The sequence below is a fragment of the Pleurodeles waltl genome, chromosome 5 (genome assembly GCF_031143425.1).
Source record: "Pleurodeles waltl isolate 20211129_DDA chromosome 5, aPleWal1.hap1.20221129, whole genome shotgun sequence".
Classification (NCBI taxonomy): Eukaryota; Metazoa; Chordata; class Amphibia; order Caudata; family Salamandridae; genus Pleurodeles; species Pleurodeles waltl.
In genome coordinates, this window is record NC_090444.1 from 1,035,192,753 (window position 1) to 1,035,216,031 (window position 23,279).

Here is a 23,279-nt window from a genome sequence, read left to right on the forward strand (position 1 = left end):
GTAGTAATGGGGCACTGGCTGGGCCACCACCTGCCTTCTTGGACTGCAGCTGGTGCCTGGAGACCAGGGAGTAGATCTTGTCCCTGAAGTCATTCCACCTCTTCCTCTTGTCCTCCTTTGTGCTCAGGGTGGTGCCTATGGCATTCACTGTGTCGACGATCCTCTCTCACATTTCCATTTTCCTACTGAGAGGAGTGTGCTGGACTTGTGCTCCAAACAATTGTGGCTCTACTCTTATGATGTCATCCACCATGATACTTAACTCATCTACAGAAAAATGTGGATTTTTGGAACGTGACATGGTGGAACAAAAAAAACCCAGTTTGATGTAACTTTCTAAACAGGGGAAATGCAATAGGTGTGAATGTACAAAAGTGTGTGCAGGATGTTCAATGTGATGATAAATAAAGGGGTGCCTAATCGATGTACTCTGCAAAAAAGGGTGCTCGGGCTTTGTTGTCTTGCAGTGTAGATGCAAAGAATTTTGGTGTGTGAAGGTGTGTGTTATATAGTGCCTTTGCAGGTGTGTCAAGTTTGGCAATGTGTGTCAGCTGTGTTGTTTTCAAATCCATCCACTGTGCCGTTGTGTATTACTTTGCTGACCACGAACCACTGTGGTTCGGACCACCATTGGCTAACAGCCATGGGTGTCCACCATTGCAATTGTGGACTTGTAATGTGGTCAGTGGTTGGTCGTGGTGCTATCAGGGTTGGAGGTCGGACCGCCTATTTCCGGGCCTTGGTACCATTACCGGTCTGGCTTTTTGGTAGGGTGGTCCGGGGTCCTCGCTGTGTAACTCATACTAAGGCGGTCTGACAGCCTGCCAACATGGCATTCTTTTTGGGTCCACCAACATGGCGGTCTGACCACCAAACTCGTACTGAGGCCCATAATTCTGAATTGTCACTTTTCAAAATAAAGTCAAGCTGCCCAAAACTAAAGGACGGGGAACCTGTCTAATTGACTCACAATATCCTGTGTGCATATATTCCTCCTAGTTTGGATAGTTTTATGTAACCTATTGAGGCAGCTACACACATTATATTATTTTAATATATGCTATTTACTTACCTTAAGTCATTATGCACAAAGTGCCTGGTTGCTCACAGCCCACTTCTCCATCTCTTAAATGAAGGACTCAGGAAAATCAAATTATGTTAGGCCAAGAAGTTAGTCCTGTGCTCTGCCATTTTAATAAACCGTCACTTTAATAAATTTGTACAACTGCTTAAAAAATGCGCATATGCAGTACTTTATTCTTACCCTATGGTTCCCTTAATGGAGGCAAAGGTGAAGCCGTAAGGCAATGACAAGACTGTTTCAAGTGTTTATTTTATATTTTACATTCTGTGATTTTATTGTCAGTGTAACGGTTTTAGTTACCTATGCACTTTACAAACTATTTGAAACAGCAATATTATTTGCAAACATAAAAGAACAATATACGTCTCCCCCAATCTTTGTCCAATGATATCTTGGCATTGAAAATACTCTGACCACGATATTATGGTAAAACAATACTTGTAGTTGACATTCAGATGCCAAGCCACCCACGTAGACCACATTCAGCCTTCTCTCTGCTGACAATCTGGCGTTATTCATTCTATCTACCAGGGCCACCATGTACAAAGACAATATAATCCCCCATGATTCCTACACAAATTCTCTCAGGACTGAACATTTTGGACCTATTTGACCTCCAGTGGTTAACTTGTTAAAAATTAATTCTGGTGGTCAAGGCTCTGCTCAGAAGCCAATGGCCAGTTCAATTGATTACCAAGGCTGGGTAGTCCTAAATGCACCTCATGCCCCTTTAGTCCACTTCTAGACACCCACTCTTGCAGGTTCCTGTGTTGCCCGTTTGTGATGGTCTTTCTGTCTTTCTATTCCTCCATCTTTCTGCTTTGCCAGTCTGCAAAAATGAGTGCCGGTGGCCCCCACCAGCTCAAACTGAGCACAGCTGACATCCAAGATGTTGTTTGATCTCAGCTTCCAGTCCTGTGGAATATAACTGAGACTGATCAAAGTATCCTGATCATATTAACACCAGAAACACCCACCTTCACCCTGCTCAGACGGTCAGCTTTTCTCAATGAGATCCCTTGATGGAAGCGCTTGTTGGTGAATTTATGGAAATTGCAGTCTCGTATTTTGAAAATGATCTGCCACTAGTACTGGGTGTTATAGAAAAATAAGGATACCTGTAGGTAAACTAAAGGATTGTATTAGTGACCCCTACTGTAAGATTAGAATCTTCGAAAAGTGGACATTAAGGGTACCCATTCTCCCTCACCCTAAGAACAGGTCAACGTTTCTGCCAAGTCTATAAGTTCCATGCAGGGCTCGATGGTTGTATCCTCTCTGCAAGCACCCTGACCTGCTAAACTGCCTGCTTGTTCCTAATGCCAGGTAAAAACACTAACTGCTCTATTTGAATCTTATTACCCTAATCTATAATTGAGCTCACATTTTCACACACACACACACACCCTCAACACATAGGTACACATCTCACACTTCGCACTTACACACAGCTATTTGGCTAATCTTTATCCAGTTTTCAGTTAAAACAGTCAAGTGAAATATATATATATATACGGGAAACATCCTTTATGCCGACTTTTTTATAACGAAGTCCTGGTTAACGAAAGCGGAACAACGCTTTCTTTAACCACGACTTCGTTATTTTGTGCCTTAACCACGCATGTCCTGAACAACGAACATGCATGGTTAAGGTACAAACAAGGGAGTCGGCTGAGGAGGACGACGCAGATGACGAGGCGACGACTCAGGTAAGTGGGGTTTTTAGGTTTTGGGGAGGGGGTGGAGGGTCGGGGGTTTTAGGTTTTGGGGTGGGGTTGGGGGGGGTGGGGCGTTTTTGGTTTTGGGGAGGGGGTGGGGGGTCGGGGGTTTTAGGTTTTGGGGTGGGGTTGGGGGGGTGGGACGTTTTTGGTTTTGGGGAGGGGGTGGGGGGTCGGGATTTTAGGTTTTGGGGTGGGTTTGGGGGGGTGGGGCGTTTTGGGTTTTGGGGAGGGGGTGGGGGGTCGGGGTTTTAGGTTTTGGGGTGGGGTTGGGGGGTGGGGCGTTTTTGGTTTTGGGGAGGGGGTGGGGGTCGGGGGTTTTAGGTTTTGGGGTGGGGTTGGGGGGGGTGGGGCGTTTTTGGTTTTGGGGAGGGGGTGGGGGGTCGGGGTTTTAGGTTTTGGGGTGGGGTTGGGGGGGTGGGCGTTTTTGGTTTTGGGGAGGGGGTGGGGGGTCGGGGGTTTTAGGTTTTGGGGTGGGTTGGGGGGGTGGGGCGTTTTTGGTTTTGGGGAGAGGGTGGGGGGTCGGGGGTTTTAGGTTTTGGGGGAGTGGGGTGAGGCATGCAGGATCAATGGGTGCCTGTTACTAATGACTTTACCAGGAATGCCTTTACAACGAAATATTGTTGTTAAGGCATTCGTGGTAAAGGCATTAGTAGTAACAACGAGGTCGGTGTTCCGACCTCGTTGTTTAGGCACCCGTTGTTTTGTCAGTCGGCATTCCGTCGTACAACCTATATATATATATATATATATATATATATATATATATATATATATATATATATATGCATAGATATGTATATAGATAGATAGATAGATCGATAGATAGATAAAATAATTTCTATTTTATGACCAAATTTTTCTTATTCAAATGTCATAAACACTAAAATGAATGTACATTTTTAGTTTTTTTTACAGCTGCTGGAATCAAAGGATACATATTTGCAATCGACTTCCAGGACAGCTAAGCTAAGGGTCTGTCCACAAAGCATTCATCCTTTGGAAAAGTAGGTACGATTTGGTATTATGTTACGGTTTTGTACCACAAAATTATTGATACCTTTGCAAACCTACATTTTCAATGTATAATTGGAGGAGGAGGAGGTGAAAGAGAACGAAGAAGAGGAGACTGTTGATCCCACCCAAAAGAGCATCTCAAAGAAGACCTTAAGGCCAGCCAGTTGTTTCAATCCTACAAAATCCAGATGGATTGCAAGTACCTAAACAGCTACTGATGTGTGTATGCTTGTATTAGCTTTGAGGACTGTACCCTACTCTCATCTCAGGCTAGAGGTAGCCTAATTGACTCCTCTGCTCCTCCCTCCAATTCGGGTGCAACTCCTGTCTTCGTCATCTGAGAAAGAAGAATGCTCTGGTGATGAGGAACTCTTCCCCATTGACAAATCTCTCTCCCATAGCCTCCCAAAATGGCAATGATCAACATAATGGGGTGCCAGCTAACACTGTTATACAGGTAAGCATGCAGGTGTGGAGTGGGCCAGCATGGACTAATACTGTCCACTAACATCATTTTTTTTAGTAACATTCCACTGGGTGAGGAATATTCTACAAATCTGGGAGGTATTATATAACAGAAGCTCTCCTGGAGGATGTAACAGGGTGAACGTTTTTGTTTATTGAGGAATGAGAATGAAAGGTGACATGCGTTGATCATGCTAATTATGCAGGTCATATACTGAACGAATCAGAGGTGGAGTGCTCCTTTTTCATGCAAAAAAAAAGATAATGGACAGAATGCAAAACAAATCAAACATTCACCCCCAGTCTCAGATCTGGGTTGAATCCATCATTTTCCTTGCTTGCCATTCCATTCCAGTTTGTACCAAACCATATGCAAATCAGTCTTGAACCTGTTTCCCATGGGAACATTCTTGCCTGAACTGCCAGGCTAGGTTCTCCCTGGACCAAAAACAAGCAACCCAGGACGGGTTTCAGGGTACCACCCTTCATCAGCCAGGCTAGCTTGAATCTGGTGGCATAGCAAGCACGGGACCAACGTCTGGGCACACCCTTTGGGTGACAAATGCAAAAACAACAGATGATGGACAGAATGCGGAACAATTCAAACACTCACTCCCAGTCACAGATTTGGGATTAATTCATCAGGTTTTTTTTGCTTGCCATGCGATTCCAGTTTGGACCCAGCCATATGCAGATCAGTCTTGACCCTGTTCCCCCTGAGGACATTCCAGCTCGAACTGCCAGGCCAGGTACTTCCAGAGACCTCCTGCGGCACAGGTTCTTTTGCACAACGCTTGGCCCAGGTGAGGCGACTACCTGTCCCAGAGTGCTTTGCCCCAGGAGGAAGGGCCACCAACCACTGAACCTTTGCCACTCGCTTTATAGCACTTTGAGACTTCCCGCGGAGCGGGCATGCACACCGACTGTGCCCTGGCTTAGCCCAGGCCAAGGGCAGGCCCATCCTGCACCCGTGGGCAACAGAAGGAGGTAGGACAGGGACATCCCCCCTTAGTCCTGCAACAAAGTGTAACTGTATTTTGCTGGAAAGAGACCAGGACATTTATTTTTCCCAAAGATACTTTTGCTATCGGTTTCCTAGTTGCATTCACTTCTCTATTCTTTCCAGCCCATCTCATTGCATGCCCCCCCGTTGGTACTGCTAGGATTACATCCCTTTTTGTATGGACCCTGTTCCAACTCCCTTTTATGGTAATATTGGAAACATTGGGGGTGTTAAAATGCTATTTGTGTTGAATTGGGTAAAAGGAAGGTACAAGAAGGGGGTGGGGGGGCTCAAGTCCCGAAAGGGTGTCCTGAGGGAAACTGGTAAGAATGTCATGGATCGGATTGATTCACTGTTAACTGAATGCCATGATATTGTTAACCCCCATCTCCCCACCACTTCGAATACCCCAAATGCTACAACTTTAATTACACCAGAGACTCCACTCATCATCCCTGCAAAAGAGAAAATCGCCAAATGTATTCCCAAAATGTTTAGCAACTCTCGCTGGAGCATCTGCATAGGTGAAGTCATCAGTAGCTTAGGCGGTGGTGAGGAGCCCCCTAGTTGTTTTATTGGTGCAGGCTTTAGATACCCAAATTAATGAACAACTGGAAAGACACCTTATCTGTGGATGACAATTGCACAGAGGTGCATGATCTGGCTCTGGCTGATGTCCCAAATGGGGAAGTTCTATCCCTGTTCCAAAGTTTGAGGGGCATAATCGAAGTCCTTAGGGCTGAGGAAGCGTCCCTGAAAAAAATGGTGGAGGGTTTCGAGGATAGGGTGGGTAAAGATTGCCAAGTTGAGGTGACAGTAAATAGATGCCAGGGGTTTCTCCGTGAAAACGATCTGCAGGCAGCTCCACTCCACAGTGTAGGAGAACAAGTCTGCCAGCTAAACATCAATAACCCTCCTCGGACCCCTTTCCCTGTTCTGCCCCCACTGCCCTCTTTCTTATTGCCTGCGAGGCCCAGTCAGGGAAAGGTACAGTTTTTATGACTCCCAAAGGGCTCTTCAGGGTAGAGGTTTGGGAAGGGGATTGAGGAAGGGGGGACAGATATACAAGGGGATGACACTTATGCCATGAGACCGGCCCACTTCATGTCCAGGGGGGTGGTCAGGAATGGGTTTTATATCAAGAGCTGAGACCAGAGAAAGGAATCAGCAGTTTTTCTAATGCAGGTGTCTAAGCTAGCTAATGCTACAAGGAAAGGCCATGATTCACTCAAAAACAAGGTCATCCACTGCTTTAGGGCAACTAGACACTCTTATTCTATTATAAGCGAATACATTATCAATGTTGAGAAGATTACCACTCCTAAGAAGATATGTGATATAGAGAAAGTATGTTTTGCCATAAAGATGTAGTTGATGGCCTAATGGCCATAGATTCCCGTACAATTCCTACTGTTAATACATTGATCACTGTCAAGTATCGTGTAACCTTGGACGAGATATCTTTGAATAATAGGGCAACTGACTCAGGTGGAGTAGACACAGGAAATGGGCCAGCGGACTAATTGGTCTGACTGCGGTCAGGGGTTGAAGTTTGCCACAAAGGGGAGGGGGGGAGTAGGAAGGTAGCCTCTTTCTATCATTGTTACCCCCACTTGTGGCCTGTTTATGAGTATATGTCAGTGGGTTTTTACTGTCTCACTGGAATCCTGCTAGCCAGGACCCCAGTGCTCATAGCGAAAACCCTATTTGTCAGTGTGTTCTATGTGTCTCACTGGGACCCTGCTAGCCAGGGCCCCGGTGCTCTTAGTTTGTGGCCTGAATGTGTGCCCTGTGTAGTGCCTAACTATGTCACTGAGGCTCTGCTAATCAGAACCTCAGTGCTTATGCTTTCTCTGTCTTTAAAATTGTCACTGCAGACTAGTGACCATTTTTACCAATTCTGATTGGCACACTGGAACACCCTTATAATTCCCTAGTATATGGTACCTAGGTACCCAGGGTATTGGGGTTCCAGGAGATCCCTACGGGCTGCAAAATTTCCTTTGCCACCCATAGGGAGCTCAGACAATTCTTACACAGGACTGTCACTGCAGCTTGAGTGAAATAACATCTACATTATTTCACAGCCATTTTACACTGCACTTAAGTAACTTATAAGTCACCAATATGTCTAACCTTCCCTTAGTGAAGGTTAGGTGCAAAGTTACTAAGTGTGAGGGTACCCTTACACTAGCCAAGGTACTCCCACATAGTTCAGGGCAATTTCCCCGGACTTTGTGACTGCGGGGACACCATTACACGCGTGCACTACATATAGGTCAATACCTATATGTAGCTTCACAATGGTAACTCCAAATATGGCCATGTAACATGTCTAAGATCATGGAATTTTCCCCCCATGCCAAATCTGGTATTGGGGTGCAAATTCCATGCATCCCCGTGGCTCCAGCATGGACCCCGGGTACTGCCAAACTAGTTCTCTGGTGTTTTCACTGCAGCTACCGCTGCTGCTACCCCAAAGACGGGCTTCTGCCCTCCTGGGGTCTGGGCAGCCCAGTCCCAGGAAGGCAGAACAAATGATTTCCTCTGAGAGAGGGTTTTACGCCCTCTCCCTTTGGAAATAGGTGTCAAGGGCTGGGGAGGAAATGCTCTGGAAATGCTTTGAAGGGCACAGGTGGTGCCCTCCTTGCATAAGCCAGTCTACACTGGTTCAGGGATCCCTCATCCCCTGCTCTGCCTTGAAACTGGACAAAGGAAAGGAGAGTGACCACTCCCCTGTCCATCACCACCCCAGGGGTGGTGCCCAGAGCTCCGCCAGTGTGTCCCAGACCTCTGCCATCTTGAATGCAGAGGTGTGAGGGCACAATGGAGGCCTCTGAGTGGCCAGTGCAAGCAGGTGATGTCAGAGACCACCCCCGATAGGTGCTTACCTGACTGGGTGGCCAATCTTCTTCTGAGGGCTATTTAGTGTCTCTCCTGTGGGCCTCTCTTCAGATAACGAATGCAAGAGCTCACAAGATTTCCTCTGCATCTCCCTCTTCGACTTCTGCCAAGGATCGGCCGCTGACTGCTCCAGGATGCCTGCAAAACCGCAACAAAGTAGCAAGAAGACTACCAGCAACATTGTAGCGCCTAATCCTGCTGGCTTTCTCTACTGTTTCCTGGTGGTGCATGCTCTGAGGGCTGTCTGCCTTCACCCTGCACTGGAAGCCAAGAAGAAATCTCCTGTGGGTCGACGGAATTCTCCCCCTGCTAACGCAGGCACCAAACTTGTGCTTCACCGTTCCTCTGGGTCCTCTCTCATCTGGATGAGCATGGTCCCGGAACACAGGAGCTGGATCCAAGTGACCCCGACAGTCCAGTGGTCCTTCTGTCCAAATTTGGTGGCGGTAAGTCCTTGCCTGCCCACGCCAGACAGTAATCCTGTGTACTGCGTAAAGTGCAGCTGCTAGGGTTTCTATGCACTTTTGCAAGGAATCCTTCATGCACAGCATAGCCCTGGTCCCCAGCACTCCATCCTGCATCGCTCAACTCGCAGAGTTGACCACCAACTTCGTGGGACCTTCCTTTGTAGTGTTGAGATGACCGCTGTGCTCAGATTTCTTAAATGCCTGTTCAAGTACTTCTGTGGGTGCTGCCTGCTTCTGCATGGGCTCTCTGTGCTGCTGAGTGCTCCCTCTATCTCCTACTCCAAGGGGCGACCTCCTGGTCCTTCCTGGGCCCGGGAAGCACCCATTTTCTTCAACCGTGACATTTGCAGCTAGCAAGGCTTGTTTGCAGTCTTTCTGCGTGAAAACAACTCTGCATCCTCCAGCAGGCCATGGGACATCTTCTGTGCAAAGATGTTCCTGGCATCTTCCGTTGTTGCAGAATCTTCAGCTTCTTCCACCCGGAGGCAGCCATTTTGTACCTTCATCCGGGGTTTAGTGGGCTCCTGCCCCCCCTGGACACTTTCGTGACTCTTGGACTTGGCCCCCTTCCTTTGCAGAACCTCAGGTCCAGGAATCCATCTTCAGTGATTTGCAGAATCTCCTATCACGACTTTAGTGTGTTTCTGGGGAAGTAGGGTGACTTTACTCCTGCTTTTCAGGGTCTTGGGGTGGGATATCTTGGACACCCTTCGTGTTTTCTGACACTCCCAGTGACCCTCTACACACTACACTAGGCCTGGGGTCCCTAAGTGGTTCGCATTCCACTTTCTTAGTATATGGTTTGTGTTGCCCCAGGCCTATTGCATCCTATTGTATTCTACAGTGTTTGCACTACTTTTCTAACTGTTTACTTACCTGATTTTAGTTTGTGTGTATATTTTGTGTATTTTACTTACCTCCTAAGGAAGTATATCCTCTGAGTTATTTTTGGCAGATTGTCACTAGAATAAAGTACCTTTATTGTTAGTAACTCTGAGTATTGTGATTCTTATGATATAGTGCTATATGATATAAGTGATATAGTAGGAGCTTTGCATGTCTCCTAGTTCAGCCTAAGCTGCTCTTCTATAGCTACCTCTATCAGCCTTAGCTGCTAGAACACTACTAATCTACTAATAAGGGATAACTGGACCTGACACAAGGTGTAAGTACCATCAGGTACCCACTATAAATCAGGCCAGCCTCCTACAGGGGGGACTTGACCGCTGGTATTGCAGTAAGGGAATTACAATCTAAGGTCCCTGTTCAGCCACCGGTTGACTGTCTGGCAGGTGTGGAGTTGTCTAAATCTCCCTATACCATTAGCCACCCAAGTAAATGGATGTGGGAAATCCAGATGCAAGGGTTGTGCCAGCAATGGATCTATCGTGGAGACCCACTGTAGTGTGACCGATAACCAGGGCCCCATGTTCCAATTTGTTCCATTAATCCAAACCCAGCTCAAAATCTTGGTCTGCAACATAGCTGGGATCTCTAGGATGCTCCAAGAGGAGGACTGGGGCAAATGTATAGATTCCCACAATGTGTGTTTGTTCCAGGAAACATGGAGTATGGCCCCTCTTCCTAGGACTGGGTTAACTTCTTACTGCTTAAATGCAAGAATCAAGAAAACTAAAGGTAGACCATCAGGGGGTAAAGTAAAAGTTGCCCCACAGCGTACGATTACGATTGTCCCTGTTGATTCTCTGAATATTCTGGCCATTGATTTGGCCCACCCACTAAGTGTAGTGTGACTTTACTTAGATCTGCCCCAAAGTGACTTATTGGCTGAGTAACAATGTGAGCCACTGGTGGAACTTCCACGATGAGATGTTTTTTTGTGCACTGGGTTGGGGGTATTGGACCACTGGAGAGGCAATTTCTGTGTGATACCATAATTATAAACATTCTAAACCCCTTGGAGGCTGGTGAAGTCTTGGCACTAGCAAGATCTGGCATGGTAAAAGCAAGTCCTATAAGGATTTTGCCATTGGGCATCTTTTAAAAGCACTAAGCCCCAGCTACCTCAAAGAAGAACTGGGCTCAAGTCTCTCAATGGGCAGCAACCCGCTTTTTATCCACCTCTCAATAACAGGTTTAAGGCTCTTTCTGGCTTGGAAGACAATGACTGACATTATCCTAAGGAGAGTGATTGCACTGCTGTTGCTGATGTTTATGGGGCCAATAATCATCTGATTCCTCGACTCAGCCCTCTAAGTCATGCGACCACCCTCCGGTGCCTCCGGGCTCAGAGCTCTCTGCACTCAGATGACAGCCCTGGAAGTTTGCATACTGGATTGTCTGGGTGCATTTCCATGGCAGTGGCTATTGAAGGGAGGCGATGACCATTGTCATCCACCTAGTCATTATTTGATGGGTGTGAAAGATTGTATTTTTGGGGGGGGTTGCCTATCGCTAGTTGTGATCATTTGTCTCCTTGGCTGGGCCAAGCTATATTTGTTGGGGACAATTATGATTCTCTACCTACTAAGGTGACCTTTGCAGGAATAAAAGAAGGTGTGATTGGTGCGCCCCTTCGGGTAGTGACAGTACAAACCTAAAAGTCCCTAGTTGGACTGTTGCAGGCCTGGCTTCGAAGTTACAAATTGAGGATTGGCAGACCTTTACTAATGATTATGATATTGGGGGTCATTCCGACCCCGGCGGGCGGCGGGCGGCGGGCGATCTGCAAAAGATCGCCCGCCGGCCCAGCGGGAAAGCCCCAGCAAAGATGAAGCCGGCTCCGAATGGAGCCGGCGGATTTGCTGAGGTGCGACGGGTGCAGTGGCACCCGTCGCGATTTTCAGTGTCTGCCAAGCAGACACTGAAAATCTTGCTGGGGCCCTGTTAGGGGGCCCCTGCACTGCCCATGCCAGTGGCATGGGCAGTGCAGGGGCCCTGTTAGGGGGCCGCACGACACCCGTTCCCGCCAGCCTCTTCCTGGCGGTGTAAACCGCCAGGAACAGGCTGGCGGGAAGGGGGTCGGAATCCCCATGGCGGCGCTGCTTGCAGCGCCGCCATGGAGGATTCCTTTGGCCAGGGGAAAACCGGCGGGAAACCGCCGGTTTCCCTTTTCTGACCGCGGCTTTACTGCCGCGGTCAGAATTGGCCAGGAAGCACCACCAGCCTGTTGGCGGTGCTTCCGTGGTCGTTGGCACTGGCGGTCAATGACCGCCAGGGTCAGAATGACCCCCATTGTGTTCACACAGGAATCGTGGGTGGTGAATGAGATTGCCTTTGATCGGCTTATGTGTTTTAATCTTTGTGCCTCTCCTTCTGTTGCGGGTCGAGCAAAAGGGGACTTTACAGCCTTGTTTAAAGTTAATATAGGGTGTTCAACCTCTCCCATTGTGACAGAAATTGCAGTGGTGCAGGCATTAGACCTGCACTGAGGAAATACATTTGGGGTCGTCATTGTGAACCTTTATAATAATGATTTCTCAACCAAAGGTAATTTGAATTTCCAGGGGCTTTTTTCTCTGATAGGAGAACTGACTGAGAGCTAATCACAGACAGGAAGACCCTTTAACCTTCTTTTGGTGGGAGATTTTAATGCTAAGTTGGACACTCTATCGTCTTTTTCATCCTCAATATTTGTCCCCATTTCACAGGAAGTAGACCATGACACTATGATGCAAGGGGTTGACATTTGTACTCCTACTTGGCACCCTTTGGTCTGGAAAGTGTGGTTTCTACCACTACAACATCGGTGATCTCAACATTCATTTGGAGGGGCAGTGGGACAATTGAATGTGCCTTTTTTTTCTTGTAATTTGCAAATATTGGTCACGGGGGTTATTGCTTAAATTGATAGCTATCACAACCCCCTAGCATTTCAAATCACACTCCCCCTTAAGCTCCTGCATGTCACTGCAAGGTGCTGCCAGGTATTAACTACTAAGGATGCGGGCATAGGCTATTTTGGCACTCTGCTTCTATGAAGATAGTTATGAACCAGGTATTCAACTGTTGTGCGGGCCTGGTGAAGTATTGTTCCCTGGATGCTGAAAAGCCTAATGCAGTTTTAAGCAGCTTTGATGAACTAATCTCCCACATAAGAGACATATTTGACTAGGCTTGTAGGGTGACCCCCCCACACACACACGAAAATCCTGTTTCAACAAAGTTTGCAGAACAGCTAATAATAGTTTTAATAAAGCTTTGAACCAAACCCCAAGAGACCAGGGTGCAATTTTTGCTTGTAGAAGAATACACTCTAGCATTGAAAACAAGCATTTTCAATGCAACGGGTCTCACATTTGTTCGAGTTAGAGCTATTAGCGCTGTAAAGCAAAAAAAAACGCAGCGCGATCACGCTATGTAAAATAAACAGATAAAGTATTCCGGACTCCAGGCTGAAAACATCGAGCCTCATATGTTTTTGGTAGTTTACTGGTGCTGTGTAGGTGGGCTAAACACTGGAAAAGGCATGACGTATGCATGCCTTTCACAAATGAAAGCAAGTGGATTTTAAAAGGCAAGCCTACGAACCAATGTAAGTGACTGACGTGACATGGGCGTGGTTTCAAGCCCAAAGAGAGATTACAGAATTGACGGAGCACTTTGTGCTCGCCCATAAAAAGGAAGTGGGCTCTAAAGGATGAGAAATGGGAAGCTATTATAGTTGCCTGTCAGAATAAAGATTAGAGCTACTAGCGCTGTAAAGCAAAAAAAACGCAGCGCGATCGCGCTATGTAAAATGCAGCGCAATCACGCTGCGTGGAAAATAAACAGATAAAGGGGTTCATTACAACATTGGCGGTAAAAGCCGCTTACCGCCGTGCAGAAGACCGCCAATACACCGCTGCGGCCGCGGAATTCCGCCACTGCTATTATGACACACATCTCGGAATCCGCCGAAACTCAGACACCCACACAAGTCCGCCACACCAAAGGTCAGTGATTAACTGGCGAAAACAAATCCTCCACCATCACGCCAACAGAAACACGCCCATGCTATTACGACCTACAAATCCACGCGGCGGTCTTTCAACCGCGGTATTACATTGGCGGTACACACCGCCGCGCTCAAAATACAAACACATCTCCAAAACACCGCCACCTTGGACAATTCAAAATACACACACCTGATACACATACAAACACCACTCCCACACACCAAACACAATATAAAACACACACCCACATCACCCACAAACCCCTACAACCCAAAATTAGAGACGAAGGCGACAGAGAGATAGCACAGCAATAGGCAACCCCACCACACAGAGGCACACAACACCATCAGGCACAAAATACCACACACCACTACACATCACCACACTCATCACCACATACACCCCACACACATCACCTACACCACCCCATGGCACGCCAAAGTCACCCCAGGTTTTCCGAGGAGGAGCTCAGGGTTCTGGTGGAGGAAATCGTACGGGTAGAGCCACAGCTGTTTGGATCACAGGTGCAGCACACCTATATAGCTAGGAAGATGGAGCTATGGCGAAGAATAGTCGACAGGGTCAATGCAGTGGGACAGCACCCAAGAAATCGGGACGACATTAGGAAGTGGTGAAACGACCTACGGGGGAAGGTGCGTTCAGTGGTCTCCAGGCACAACATCGCGATTCAGCGGACTGGCGGCGGACCCCCACCTCCTCCCCCACAACTAACAACATGGGAGGAGCAGGTCTTGACCATAATGCATCCAGAGGGCCTCGGAGGAGTCGGTGGAGGAATGGACACTGGTAAGTCAAATCTTAACTATCATATCCCCACCCTACCTGCATTCTATCACACACACCCACCCTCACCCCCTCCCCTATCACTCCAACTCCTCACTAATGTACTAATAACACAAACCACACATCCCAACACCAAGCCCTGCATGACACAACAAAGCATGGACACCCATCACTAAAGCATGCCCACTGCACATACCCATAACACCCCCTAACCATCATCACACAAGCCCCCACACAGGAATGCTAGCACTGTGGTACACGCTCACCCACCTATTGCACACCATGACACACACACATGCAATAATCATGCTTTTATACCCCTGCAGGACCACTACCTAACGTCACCAGACAGGAGGGTCCAGACATCTCCACCCCACCCACAGAAGAGGCCCACAGTGATGACAGCAGCTCTGGCTAACTGGATCCAGATGACCAGCCCGGACCATCGTGGGCCTCGGGACAGTCGGTTCCCCTCGCACAGGCACAACCCAATACTGACCTTCAACCCTCTGGTAACACCACCACAGCACCCACCCAGCGGGCCCATACCACCGTACCCAGGACACGTCAATCAGCTGTGTGTCCACCACTACAGGGAACCCAGGATAACACACCACCCCAACCACAACAGGGACCTGGGGCAGTGGTAGTGGGCACACGGTCCAGGGGACGGAGGCACAGGAGCACAGGGGAACTGGGAGGGCTGCTGTGCGACAGGGGGCGGACAGACCCAGGGAACCCACTCTTCACAAGGCACTCTCCTCCATCATGGAAGCATACCACCACTCCCAGGAGACGATGGCTACGGTCCTGGCCAAGTTTCAGGAGACCCAGCGCCTGCAGGACGAACAGTATTTGGGGTTCAGGGAGGAGCTCAGAACCATCAGCTCCGCCCTGGGCACCGTCGTAGGGGTGCTGAAGGACATACAGAAGACCATGAGGGACACCGTGGCACTCCAAGGGGCCCCTGACACTAGCCTGGACGATGAACTGCCCACCACCTCCGCCGGCGCTAGTGGACAGGACGCTCCGCCACAGGACCACCACACCAGCACCCCACCCCCTGCAGATGGAGAACCACCCCGCAAGCAATCCCTGAGATCCAGGAACAGGACAGAGCAAGATGGCAAGACCCCCGCCAGGAAATAAGACCACCCTGATTGTCATCCCACTGTCCCACTTTGTTACCCTGTCCAGATTAGAACTGTCCCAGCTCCACTTCCTATGCCCATATGGGCAGTGCACCTGTGAGACTAATAGACTGGACTCTGCCTTGGACATTCCTCCACCATCACCCATCACCATTTTGCCACCCCCTCCAATAATTAGCACTTCAATAAACACCCTTGAACCACAAAACAATCTGGAGTCAGTCTGTGATTTTGAAAATGTGTATTAGCTATGACAATGACAAACTCCGTTCTCAATAGTAATGTCAACATACCTATGTCACACATCACAAGCCCATGAAGGATGCAAGCAGATGACACATGTTGGTAACCACACCTGTGAAACCGTAATGGAAATGTACCACTCAGTTAGCAAATACTGCTTCAAATTGACAGACAGGATAGAGGTAGAAGTGTGAAAGTAAATGTAATAGTAAAAAAAAATTTCTCACCTGTGTGTCACTGGAAATATTGCTGTATGACAGAGTCCCTGTTATCAATGTCTTCTTCCTCTGCTTCCTCCTCATCACTGTCCACAGGCTCCACAGCTGGCACAACACCGTCATCTGGACCATCCTCCTGCAGAAAAGGCACCTGGCGTCGCAAAGCAAGATTGTGAAGCATAGAGCAGGCGATGATGATCTGGCACACCTTCCTTGGTGAGTAGAATAGGGAACCACCTGTCATATGGAGGCACCTGAACCTGGCCTTCAGGAGGCCGAAGGTGCGTTCGATCACCCTCCTAGTCCGCCCATGGGCCTCATTGTAGCGTTCCTCTGCCCGGGTCCTGGGATTCCTCACTGGGGTAAGTAGCCATGAAAGGTTGGGGTAACCAGAGTCCCCTAATAGCCACACCCGGTGCCTCTGGAGTTGACCCGTCACATCAGGGATGCTGCCATTACGCAGGATGTAGGCGTCATGCACAGAGCCAGGGAACATAGCATTTACCTGGGAGATGTACTGGTCTGCCAAACATACCATCTGTACATTCATGGAATGATAACTCTTCCGGTTCCTGTACACCTGTTCACTCCTGTGGGGGGGGACCAAAGCCACATTGGTTCCATCAATGGCACCTATGATGTTAGGGATATGTCCCAGGGCATAGAAGTCACCTTTCACTGTCGCCAAATCCTCCACCTCAGGGAAAACGATGTAGCTTCTCACGTGTTTCAGCAGGGCAGACAACACTCTGGACAACACGTTGGAAAACATAGGCTGGGACATTCCTGATGCCATGGCCACTGTTGTCTGAAATGACCCACTTGCTAGGAAATGGAGTACTGACAGCACCTGCACTTGAGGGGGGATTACTGTGGGATGGCGGATTGGTGACATCAGATCTGGCTCCAACTGGGTACACAGTTCCTGGATTGTGGCACGGTCAAACCTGTAGGTGATGATTAAATGTCGCTCCTCCATTGTCAACAGGTCCACCAGCGGTCGGTACACCAGAGGGTTCCGCCATCTCCTCACATGTCCCAGCTGACGGTGCCTAGGAAGGACAACAGCGACCACAGAGTCGTCCAATGCTGAGGTATGTACCCACAGCTACACAAAACACGACACAAAATACAAATATCTTCCTGTATGTGTGTTGAGTCCAGGCCTAGGTATGTGTGACGCAGTTGTAAATGAAGCCATGTGGGCCCCTAAAATGGCGGCTGCCTGACCTCTAAAGTGGGACAATGGGATGTGAGGTAACTGCGCTGGCGTTGTACACCGTCGCAGTAGGCGGTCGAAGACCGCGGCAAAATGCTGCATTGGTTAACATTGGACACTATGGGTCCCAGGAGCCAATGACGAAGTGCGCCGGCGGTGATGATACGCACCGCCGCGGACGTCGCGGACGTGACTGCCATTTTTTATTGGTTCACTCACTCGATACCTGATCCTCGACAGGAGAGGACCTACACTGCAAGTGCTGCTGTGACCTTGGTCTGGAAGAGACAATGGCACGTGCGTCTGGGGAAAGGGCCCCTGCCTTCACTGCACAGGAGTTGGAGGCTCGTGGATGGGGTCCTCCCCCAGTACACGCTACTCTACGGTCCTCCAGACCAACAGGTGAGTACATAGGGTGCAAGTTGTATGGGCTATGTCTGGGTGGAGAGTGCTGGATGTAAGTAGGAAGGGGGCAGAGTTCACGAAGGACTGTGAATGTATGTGCCACATGGCAAGGGTAGGGATGTGGGCCACTCACTTTGATGGTGCAGTTGGTAATGACTTCTCTTCTTCCCCTGTACATGTCATGTAGGTCAGCGCCCACCAGACGAAGGATATTTGGCGTGCCATTCGCCAAGGACGTCCGGACCCTGGGGGTCCACCAGAGACAGAGCACCCACTGCCGTAAAAGATGGGAGGACATTCGCCGCTGGAGCAAGAAGATGGCGGAGGCTCAGCTGGGGATGGCCTCCCAACGTGGGAGGGGTGCCCGTCGCACCATGACCCCCATGATGTTGCGGATCCTGGTGGTGGCCTACCCTGAGTTGGATGGGCGCATGAGGGCGTCACAGCAGACACAAGGGGGTGAGTACACTCACATTCTCATGACTTTGCGTGCAGTGGAGGGGTCTGGGTGGGGGAGGAGGGCTGTGGGTTTCCCTAGGCCAGGGCGAGTTCCATAGGCTAGGCCCCTCCGTAATGCAGGCCATGTGCCACTCCACCCCACCTCTGTAGAGTGCCAAGTACAGGTATACATGCCTTTGTGTCATCTATGTGGGCAGATGACACTCATAGCCAAGTAGGCCATATCCCAGGAACTGCATCTGTAGAGGCTAAGAGCACGGCGTAGTGCAGGGGGCAGCTGTGTCTGTATTGTCCGCCAACGGTAGTGGTAAGCCATGCACTCAACCTGTCTTTCTTCTGTTTCCCCACCCCTTTTTGTGCTCTCCCTGTTCTTTTGTGAATCAGCATCATCAGGCGGAGGTACAGGGGCACCGGAGCACGAGGGGGCTGCGTCCCACATGGCCATGGAGGGCTACACCACGGACTCCGAATACACCAGTGAACGGAGGGCGAGGGGAGCTTCACGGCGCTCAGCGGATCAGCAAACAGCGACACGGACTCGTCCTCCGATGGGAGCTCCCTTGTGGTGGCGGCACCATCTGTGCCCCCCACTTCTACAGGTACAGCCGCCACCACCCCTACCAGCACCGCCCTCCCAGCAGCCCCTCAGCCTTCGCCCCATGCCCGCTCATCCAGGAGGGTGAGCATCACCTTCGCCCCAGGCACCTCAGCCCCTGCCCCTGTCACCCCTGCTGCCCTCAGTGAGGAGGCCATTGACCTCCTCAGTTCACTCACTGTTAAGCAGTCTACCATTGTGAACGCCATCCATGGTGTAGAGAGGGAGTTGCAACACACCAATGCATTCCTGGAGGGCATTCATTCTGGTCAGGCTGCCCATCATCGAACCCTTCAAACTCTGGCCTCAGCACTGATGGCAGCCATTGTCCCTGTGTCTAGCCTCCCCCCTCCAAGTTCCTCCACCCAGACCCAATCCCCTGTACCTCAACCTATCCCAAGCACACCATCAGACCAGCCTGCACACATCTCAACACACAAGGGCAGCTCAGGCAAACATAGGCACCACACATCCCACAGGCACTCACACAAGCATCACCCACATACAGACACAGCAACATCCACTGCCTCCACTGTGTCCCCTCCTCGTCGTCTCCCTCCTCCCTCCCAGTCTCGTCTACACTCTCACCTGCATGCACTACCACTACAGCCACTAGGACTCGCACCAGAACACCCAGCACCACACCCCGCTCACCTGCACTCACCACCCCCACTACCATATACACGTCCCCTGTGTCCTCTCCCAGTGTGTCTGTGACGCCCCCTCCCAAAGTACACAAGCGCGGCCACACACACACACAACATCCATCCACCTCACGACAGCCTCCAGAACATGCACCTGCACCCAAAGCATCAAAGGTTACACCTCCTACAACCACCTCCTCTTCCTCCACCCCCAGACCCCCTCCAGCTACCCATCCCAGTGTTTGTCAGAAACTTTTCCTGAGCAACCTTGACCTCTGTCCCATCACCCCGCCCTCCAATTCATAGGTCTCGTAGTAGCACCTCAGCCAAAAAGATTCCGGTACCAGTGGTGCCTGTTCGAGGTATGTGGAGTGCACCGGGCACCAGGGCAGCCAGTGTGACACGGAGCCAAAGCACTGCCAGTCCACTCCCTGTGAAGCACCAGAAGTTGGACAGTGCCCGATGGGAGAGGGGGAAGACACCTGCCGGCAAAGCCGCCCACAAGGGTCCCGGGGGGAGTGTTGAGTCAGCTGTGATTCATCCCAAGGTGGTGAAGGGGCAGAAGAAGTCTCCAAAGTCTGGGAAGAGCAGCACGGCGGAGAAGGCCGCCATCCTCCCCGCTGCCCAAGACGCCACCGCCAGCCCCATCGTCACTGGTCAGGAGACCACCGCCGGAGTCAGTGCCCAGGAGGGCAGCACAATCGTCACTGGTCAGGAGACCACCGCCGGAGTCAGTGCCCAGGAGGGCCCCAGCAGCCACAGCCCCGCTGGGCAATGAGGGACCGCCATGGCACACACTGCTGCACAGGTCAAAGACAGCAAAGTCAAGCACCGCTGAACAGGGCAAGCACCGCTGTACAGGGCAAAGACCGCCATGGCAAGCACTGCTGAACTGGGCAGAAACTGCAAAGTCAAGCACCGCTGAATAGGGCAAGCACTGCTGAACAGGGCAAGCACCGCTGTACAGGGCAAAGACCGCCATGGCAAGCACCGCTGAACAGGTCAGAAACTGCAAACTCAAGCACCGCTGAACAGGGCAAGCACCGCTGAACAGGGCAAGCACCGCTGTACTGGGCAAAGACCGCCATGGCAAGCACCGCTGAACAGGTCAGAAACTGCAAAGTCAAGCACCGCTGAACAGGGCAAAGACCGCCATGGCAAGCACCGCTGAACAGGTCAGAAACTGCAAAGTCAAGCACCGCTGAACAGGGCAAGCACCGCTGTACAGGGCAAAGACCGCCATGGCAAGCACCGCTGAACAGGTCAGAAACTGCAAAGTCAAGCACCGCTGAACAGGGCAAGCACCGCTGAACAGGGCAAGCACCGCTGTACAGGGCAAAGACCGCCATGGCAAGCACTGCTGAACAGGTCAGAAACTGCAAAGTCAAGCACCGCTGTACAGGGCAAAGACCACCATGGCAAGCACCGCTGAACAGGTCAGAAACTGCAAAGTCAAGCACCGCTGAACAGGGCAAGCACCGCTGTACAGGGCAAAGACCGCCATGGCAAGCACCGTTGAACAGTCAGAAACAGCAAAGTCAAGCACAGCTGAATAGAGCAAGCACCGCTGAACAGGGCAAGCACCGCTGTACAGGGCAAAGACCGCCATGGCAAGCACCGCTGAACAGGTCAGAAACTGCAAAGTCAAGCACCGCTGAACAGGGCAAAGACCGCCATGGAAAGCACCGCTGAACAGGGCAAGCACCGCCAACTCAAGCATCGTCTGCCCATGAGCGGCAGGGGCAGTGACGGAACTGGGACCGTCACGGGGAGCGTGATGCACTCTGGGCACCAGTCCCCCTCCAGAACCAGTGGAGACTGTTATCCACTTGAGAGACTGTGGCTTTGCACTCCCCAGGATATGTCAGTGGGCAAACCACCCACTGTAGAGACTTGAGAGACTGTGGCTTTGCACTCCCCAGGATGGAACAGTGGGCAAACCACCCACTGTAGAGACTTGGGAGACTGTGGCTTTGCACTCCCCAGGATATGTCAGTGGGCAAACCACCCACTGTAGAGACTTGAGAGACTGTGGCTTTGCACTCCCCAGGATACATCAATGGGCATGGAGCCCCGTCGTGGATCTGGCGTGATGCTGTCATCCGGCTGAGGTGCCCCCCTTTCCCTTCCCCCTGAGGTGCCTGTTGTATTTCTATCTGATGCCCCAGCAGTGTTCTCTCCGTTTCTGGACAGGTATCGTGTGTGGGCCTCGCCCATGCATTTTGGGCCCAGTGGTCCACGGACATTGAAATGTGCATACCTACACTACTAATCGTGATGTATATATTTGGAATGTGTATATCTTGATGTATATATGAGCTTACTGTATTTTGATACATTACAATGGTTGAACTCCTTTCCTTTTGTCTTAGCATTCTTCCGGGGTGGTTGGGGGTTGTTACAGTGATGTTCGGAAATGCATTGGTGTGTGTGTTGTAGTGGGTGAGGGTCGGGGGTGGGGGTGTTGCGTGTGTGTGTCCGTGACTTTTGTCTCCCCCCTCCCCTATGTCGTAGGTGCAGTACTCACCGTTGTCTACGGCGCTGCCGTTGCTGATGTTCGTAGAGGAGCAGGAAGACAAGCGCACAGAGTATTTGGAGTTCTGGGTCCATGGTACCCTCCTTCCTCGTGGAGTTTGTTCATGTGAGCGTTTTCCCTTTGAAATGGCTGTTTCCGCCGTGTTTTTATCCACAGTGAATCCGCCCCGGAAAAGGTGGCGGATTGGCCTGTTGTAATACTGCGGGCGGTACTTTGTCTCCCGCCTGTCTGTTGGCGGTGACCGCTGCGCTGCTTGTCTGTACCGCCGTGGCAGTCGGAGTGTTAAAGTGGCTGTCTATGTTGGCGGTTTCCGCCACGGTCATAATTGCCTTTTTTTTCCGCCGACCTGTTTGCGGTATTACCGCCGCTTTAACACCGTCCGCCAAGGTTGTAATGACCCCCAAAGTATTCCGGACTCCAGGCTGAAAACATCGAGCCTCATATGTTTTTGGTAGTTTACCGGTGCTGTGTAGGTGGGCTAAACACTGGAAAAGGCATGACGTATGCATGCCTTTCACAAATGAAAGCAAGCGGATTTTAAAAGGCAAGCCTACGAACCAATGTAAGTGACTGACGTGGCATGGGCGTGGTTTTAAGCCCAAAGAGAGATTACAGAATTGACGAAGCACTTTGTGCTCGCCCATAAAAAGCAAGTGGGCTCTAAAGGTTGAGAAATGGGAAGCTATTATAGTTGCCTGTCAGAATAGAGATTCTCAGGCTTTCTGGAACACTGTTCTTGTTGGTCTAACCCCTGGGCTCCCCTCAGACAAAGTCAATGTCCACATCACCTCTGATGCTTGGGTAGAAAACTTTTCTGGCACTTGTATTTCTAATGTTGCGATCCTAGAAGGGGGACAGACGGAATGCCCACTTCCTGTGAGCCTTTCCTTTTTGGAAGTAGAGAGGCTTAAAGCTATTTATAATAGCACCTCAAAGAAGGCTACTTGCTGGGATGGGATCCCTTTAGATATTTTAAAGAGGATCCTGGGTTCTGAACCCTATTCTCACTAGTGTTTTTAACTCTACATCTCGGGTGGGGTCCCTCCTTTTTGGCACACGTGTAGTTGTACCCATTTTAAAAAAAGGAAATGTCCACGATCCAAGTGCTACCACCCGATATTCTTACTTGATTCTTCCACAAAAATAATCAGGAGATTCATTTTGGATCAGCTTCTTTCCTGGTTAAGCGTGAGTAACATCTTGTCTCTCGTACAATAAGGCTTTAGAGGGTCTTGGGACAACTGAACAGTGTCTTAATTGACATCTCCTTGTGGCTAAGTATAAATATGCAAAGGGCGCATCCATCCAACTTACATTTATGGACCTATCAAGTGCCTTTCAGTGTGTTAATAGATCTAAATTATGTGATACTTTTGTATCCATGGGCCTCAATGTGGATTTTGGTTTCATTTTTAAGATTTCCACATCATGTACTTTCGACCTCAGCTA